This window comes from Gigantopelta aegis, chromosome 5 (genome assembly GCF_016097555.1).
Source record: "Gigantopelta aegis isolate Gae_Host chromosome 5, Gae_host_genome, whole genome shotgun sequence".
In the NCBI taxonomy this organism is placed as follows: Eukaryota; Metazoa; Mollusca; class Gastropoda; order Neomphalida; family Peltospiridae; genus Gigantopelta; species Gigantopelta aegis.
Window position 1 is genome coordinate 31,205,389 of NC_054703.1, and position 6,611 is coordinate 31,211,999.

The following is a 6,611-nucleotide window of genomic DNA, read 5'->3' on the forward strand; positions in this document are numbered from 1 at the left end:
GCTATCAGACCCGGGAAAAAGTTGATACAAATAATAAAATCCTATGTGCAGATCGCTGCTCGAATTCGAAATACATTCACATGACCCCAGAGATAAGACATGACTATAAAACATAATATATTTAAAACATTATTTTGACAATGGAAGAATGGCCCCTATATATTATATATGTTCAATACGGGGTGGGGTGGTCGTTATTAACATGTAAGTTGAGATAAGCATATTGGCGCAGGTTAGTTTACCTCCATACCTATCTATAGTCCTTTTCATCGGTTCCCTTTTGATGCAAACAAACCATACATACGTATAACTGTGTTCTTTGTCACCAAATATCACCATGACAACATGTCAACACAGTCTAAACATCAGTACTGCAACACCCAACACAGTGGATCACGCGAACGTTACGCGACTTTACCAGATATGAAAGAAATGTCATCGATTACGATAGCTATTACATGGCATTCTCAAACATGGTAATCGACTACGATTGCGATTACATGAAAACATTACCCCTCTCTGTCTCTGTCTCTCTGTCTCTCTGTCTCTCTGTCTCTCTCTCTCTCTCTCTCTCTCTCTCTCTCTCTCTCTCTCTCTCTCTCTCTCTCTCTCTCTCTCTCTCAAGGACCGTGGTATATAACATATCCTTTATATATCCTTTAAATTATCAAATGTTTGACATCCAATAGCCGATGTTTAATAAATCAATGTGCTCTAGTAGTGTCGTTAAACAACAACAAACTTTAAAGGGACATACCCTAATTTTAACCCGTGTAAATCAACATTAAATTTAGTTAATCTACAAACCTGAAACACATTTGGATAAAGTTACAATTGAGTGAAACATGAGTCTGTGATTTTGAAATGGTGAAATACCCTATGAAAACGGACTAAAACTCGACTCCATAACTGTTACTTCCCAGACACACGTGCATTTTTTAAAAATATGAGAAATGCATTGATATTAAAAACACCAGGATGACCAAAGACTCTTCGAATATACGGAAATTGATAATCTAAATCATAAAATCTAAGTAAAGTATGATTTCATTATCAAAAACGGCTATAATAGTCCAAAATAGACCTTAGTGTTTAAAAACTAGGGTATGTCCCTTTAAAACAAACTTTATAGCTTAGAAGGTCGTGAGAATGACAGATAAAGAGAGACACACAAAGGGAGAGACAGGTGAAGTGAGCGAGAGAGAGAGAGAGAGAGAGAGAGAGAGAGAGAGAGAGAGAGAGAGAGAGAGAGAGAGAGAGAGAGAGAGAGAAAGATAGGGAAAGAGAGAAAGACAGATCAAGAGAGAGACTTAGGAGACAGTTGAAGTCAGCGAGACAGACACACACACAGAGTGAGTGAGAGACATACAGAGAGAGAAACGCACACAGGGAGGGAGAGAGAGAGAGAGAGAGAGAGAGAGAGAGAGAGAGAGAGAGAGAGAGAGAGAGAGAGAGAGAGACATAGGGAAAGAGGGAAAGACAGATAAAGAGAGACAGAGAGAATGAGAGAGACAGACAGAGAGAGAGAAACACACATACACAGAGAGAGAGACACACACACACACAGAGACAGAGAGAGAGGGAGGGAGGTAGAGAGAGACACACACACACACACAGAGAGAGAGAGAGAGAGAGAGAGAGAGAGAGAGAGAGAGAGAGAGAGAGAGAGAGAGAGAGAGAGAGAGAGAGAGAAATAAGGGGCAGGTGGAAATAGAGGATGCACTGGATGCCCTAAATCTGCTCTATCGTCCATGATTAATAAATATGAAAATATCGTCTCGTCTCAAAATGGAACTGAAGGGTTCATTCAGACGCCTGTGTTTATTCAAGGCTATAATGGGTTGTTCTTGCCGTTTAATTCATTTCAGTGCCATGTTTTACACGATTACTTAAACCAGACCAACTGTTTAGTTTTAGTTTTCAAGGCATAGGACAGTCCATCTGCTATAGATGCAGCGGCGGATCCGGTGTGTGTGTGGGCTGGGGGAGGCAGGGGGAGAATGTACCAGGTAACCAGTTCCCCTCAATTATACTCCAGAACGCTTTTGCTATTTTCTTTTTTCTTATCTTTCTTTGTTTCTTTTTCTTTTCTCCCCCCCCCCCCCCCACCCCTTTTTGTTTTTCCGTTTTAAAATTTCTTCGGGTTGCCCTTTTCATGATTTGACCTATGCGCCCTTTTTACCTTAGTTCCACACCCTCAAAATATATATTTCTTGGGTCCGCCCCTGAGATTAAATTAATTGGGTTAGTTGGTTAGTGGTTAGTGAGAGAGATGAGGGTGTAGTGGTCTTACACCTACCCATTGCTCTGGACCTGGGGGGGGGGGGGGGGGGTCGAATATGAACCAAGTGGATCCTTTTTCTATTTTCTTTTTGCAACACCAGAACTCCATATGTATAAACATGTATGTTTTAGTTCTGAAAGCGGACCATTTGCTTCGTCCGAACCCCCCCCTCGAAACCCCCCCCCTAGCCTACGCCCCTGATATTTCTTATTGGCTGCATGGAGACTAAATATATGGTCAATAGCTGATGTAATCCCCCCTCCCAACCCCCCCCCATCTCTCTCTCTCTCTCTCTCTCTCTCTCTCTCTCTCTCTCTCTCTCTCTCTCCTCATGTGTGTGTGTCTCTTTCTCTCTCACACACATGCACGCGCACGCGCACACACACACACACACACACACACACACACACACACACTATGTGGTCCATTTAACACTACGTCGTTGGGTTATTAAAAGTCTAACTTCATATAAAACGAAATACCAGAATACATTTTAATAGTGTTTTCGATCGTCTTATAAACACTTTTATCTTACGACAGAGACTTAACACGTAATCGAGCCCATAAACTATTGTCCCAGTATCACTCAATCGTTGGCAGTCTTACGGAAAACGGGAAATCCCCTTCAAGTCAGTTTTACAGTCCAAGGTCAAAGTGTTTCACGGAAAGCGAATCACGTGTGTAAGATTGCCTCGGGTCTATTTTTAAAATCGGGAATAATTTTTATTGTAACTTGTAAAAGTATTTTATATATGAGTATGCTTCGAAATGAAATCACTTTCTAATTAACATTTATAATTTATGTAGAAACTGGTGTATTTGGGGCCAAAAAGTTTCCCAATATAATCACATTCTAATTAAAATTTATGATTTATACAGAAGCTGTTGTATTTGAGGCCAGAACGTTTTAAAATACGATAAAAATTTATTTATTTAGAAATGTTCTTTGATTCTAGCTGGAAAATATATTTCTTCTTCTTTCTCTCTTGCAGTCTTTCTCTGTCTGTCTATCTCTAGCTGGAAAATATATTCTTCTTCTTTCTCTCTTGCAGTGTTTCTCTGTCTTTCTCTAGCTGGAAAATATATTTCTTCTTCTTCTTTCTTTCTTGCAGTGTTTCTCTGTCTGTCTGTCTATCTCTAGCTGGAAAATATATTTCTTCTTCTTTCTCTCTTGCAGTGTTTCTCTGTCTGTCTGTCTACCTCTAGCTGGAAAATATATTTCTTCTTCTTCTTTCTCTCTTGCAGTGTTTCTCTGTCTATCTCTAGCTGGAAAATATATTTCTTCTTCTTTCTTGCAGTGTTTGTCTGTCTGTCTATCTCTGGCTGGAAAATATATTTCTTCTTCTTTCTCTCTTGCAGTGTTTCTCTGTCACTTTCTCTCTCTGCCCCCTCCTCTCTCTCTCTCTCTCTCTCTCTCTCTCTCTCTCTCTCTCTCTCTCTCTCTCTCTCTCTCTCTCTCTCTCTCTCTCTAGTCTCTCTCTCTCTCTGTCTCTATTCACTTTTAGATAGCCAAAACCCACACATAAATGTTCTTAACTTGGGACTATCGATGAAAACTCGTTCTAGTAGCAATGTTGACCTTAAGCGTGAAATAATTATAGTAGTAGTATAGTAGTAGTAATAGTAGTAGAAGTAGTAGTAATAGTAGTAGTAGTAGTATTAGTATTAGTAGTAGTAGTAGTAGTAATAATAGTAGTAGTATAGTAGTAGTAGTAGTAGTAGTAGTAATAGTAGTAAAAGTAGTAGTAGTAGTAGTAGTAGTAATAGTAGTAGTAGTAGTAATAGCAGTAGAAGTAGTAGTAGTAGTAATAGTAGTAGTAGAATTGATGTGCGACGTCACGCTGCGAGGTCCCAGATTCAAGCATCCCTATGACTCATAGTAGTAATAGTAGTATTAGTAGTAGTAGTAGTAGTAGTAGTAGTAATAGTAGTAGTAGAATTGATGTGCGACGTCACGCTGCGAGGTCCCAGATTCAAGCATCCCTATGACTCATAGTAGTAATAGTAGTATTAGTAGTAGTAGTAGTAGTAGTAGTAGTAGTAGTTGTTGTAATAGTAGTAGTAGAATTGATGTGCGACGTCACGCTGCGAGGTCCCAGATTCAAGCATCCCTATGACGTAGTGCCATCTGTCATTTTCACTGAGGCGTGGCATGACGAAATTGCATCAAACAGTTCACTAATGGTGGGTTTTTTTACTTCTGGACATCTGAAGGCTGCACAGAGTGGCAGTGATTTGCGACTGAATGTCTGGCCTTTTATGGTGAACATTGGACAGCATTTCTCCCGAATATTCCACGTTTCTTGCAATCGCTGCAACAACTGCTTGGTTGCATTTCTTTGGGCTGTTTCATGCATATTTTCTCTGGTTTACATCCATAAATCCATTCACAAATTTATTACTCCAAACAATCCATGTCACAGTAACTTTTGCCTTTGAGTATAATAGTACTAGTAGTAGTAGTAGTAGTCGTAGTCGTAGTAGTAATAGTAGTAGAAATAATATATATAGTAATTGTCGGTAATGATGGTAGTGGTGATGATACAATTAAGGCACACACACACACACACACACACGCACGCACGCGCGCACACACGAACACATACACACACACATACATACATACATACATACGTACGTACGTACGTACGTACGTACGTACGTACATACATACATACATACATATATACATACACATACATACATACATACATACATACATACACACACATACATACATACATGTACATGTGCCACAGGTTCGAGTCCCAGCAACGGCATGGGACAATTTGTGAGGCCAGAAAGGATTTAATTATCCCCTGCGCCAGTGCGTTAATATCTATGTATGTAATAGTCAACCTCGACATACATACAATATATAGATATTCATACATCAATACATACTAGCCAGTGCCAGGTCTGCCCACTGTTCCGTGCACGTAAGCGGGATCGACCGCGTAGATTGTAGGCCCCATGCATATGGTTGAGTTAAAGAACTTCCTTTTTATGGAAGCTCGATAGCTCAGAGCGTATCGTGGTTAGCCTTGCAATTTGCGGGCGAATCGGTGCCACAGGTTCGAGTCCCAGCAACGGCATGGGACAATTTGTGAGGCCAGAAAGGATTTAATTATCCCCTGCGCCAGTGCGTTAATATCTATGTATGTAATAGTCAACCTCGACATACGTACAATATATAGATATTCATACATCAATACATACACACATACAACCACACATACACACATACATGCACTGTCTAATATAGAGGGACATCTTCCTGATATTTATGTACATTATATATAAATCCCACATACTGAACTATATGTGAATATTGCATCCATATGGTTATAACAGATCAATGTTATCATCAAAGATTCAGTCCGTCCTAAGTATGTGTATACCTAGGAATTAATACATTTCTGGTATTGCTTAACTTATGCTGAGGAGTATATAATTGTTCAGATCACATATTACATTGTTTTGAAGTTGTCGTTGTTATTAAAATCTAGCTTAGGGTGAAACGAAATGCATGCAGAAATAGAAATTAGAAATTGTGAACTTTACATACATCATATTTGAGTTAGATAATAAGATTGAAAATAATTGTGAATGTAAGTCACGATTTTCCTACTGCTAGATATGCCTGATGACAGTTTTGATGTCAGTCATAATCACCAAGACATTAGTTAAGCACAATTTAAATTTGGTAAAAGTTAAAGTTTGTTTTGTTTAACGACACCACTAGAGTACATTGATGTATTAATCATCGGAGATTGGATGTCAAACATTTGGTAATTTTGACACATAGTCTTGGAGGGGAAACCCACTACATTGTTACATTAGTAGCAAGGGATATTTTATATTCACCATTCCACAGACATGATAACATATACTCGGCCTTTGATATACCAGTCGCGAAGCACTGGAAAGCACGGGGATCGATCCTGACCGACCGCGCATCAGGCGAGCGCTTTACAAGTGGACATCATCCCGCCATAATTTTAATAGAAAAGCAATTCTAAAATATTATAATACCCCCCCCCTCTCTCTCTCTCTCTCTCTCTCTCTCTCTCTCTCTCTCTCTCTCTCTCTCTCTCTCTCACACACACACTCATACAGGCTATTTTACGACGACCTGTTTTGCGATGGTGAATAGGACTGATGCGTACATGTATATTTGTAAGACTTGTTTTATATAAAGAGATACTCAAACTTTCTATGTACATGGTGCATAGAGATTAATATATGTCAGTAATTGCTTAACTTGTGATGCGGAGTATATTATATCCATATCTCATATATTGCATTGCTATGCGGTGTGTTGTTA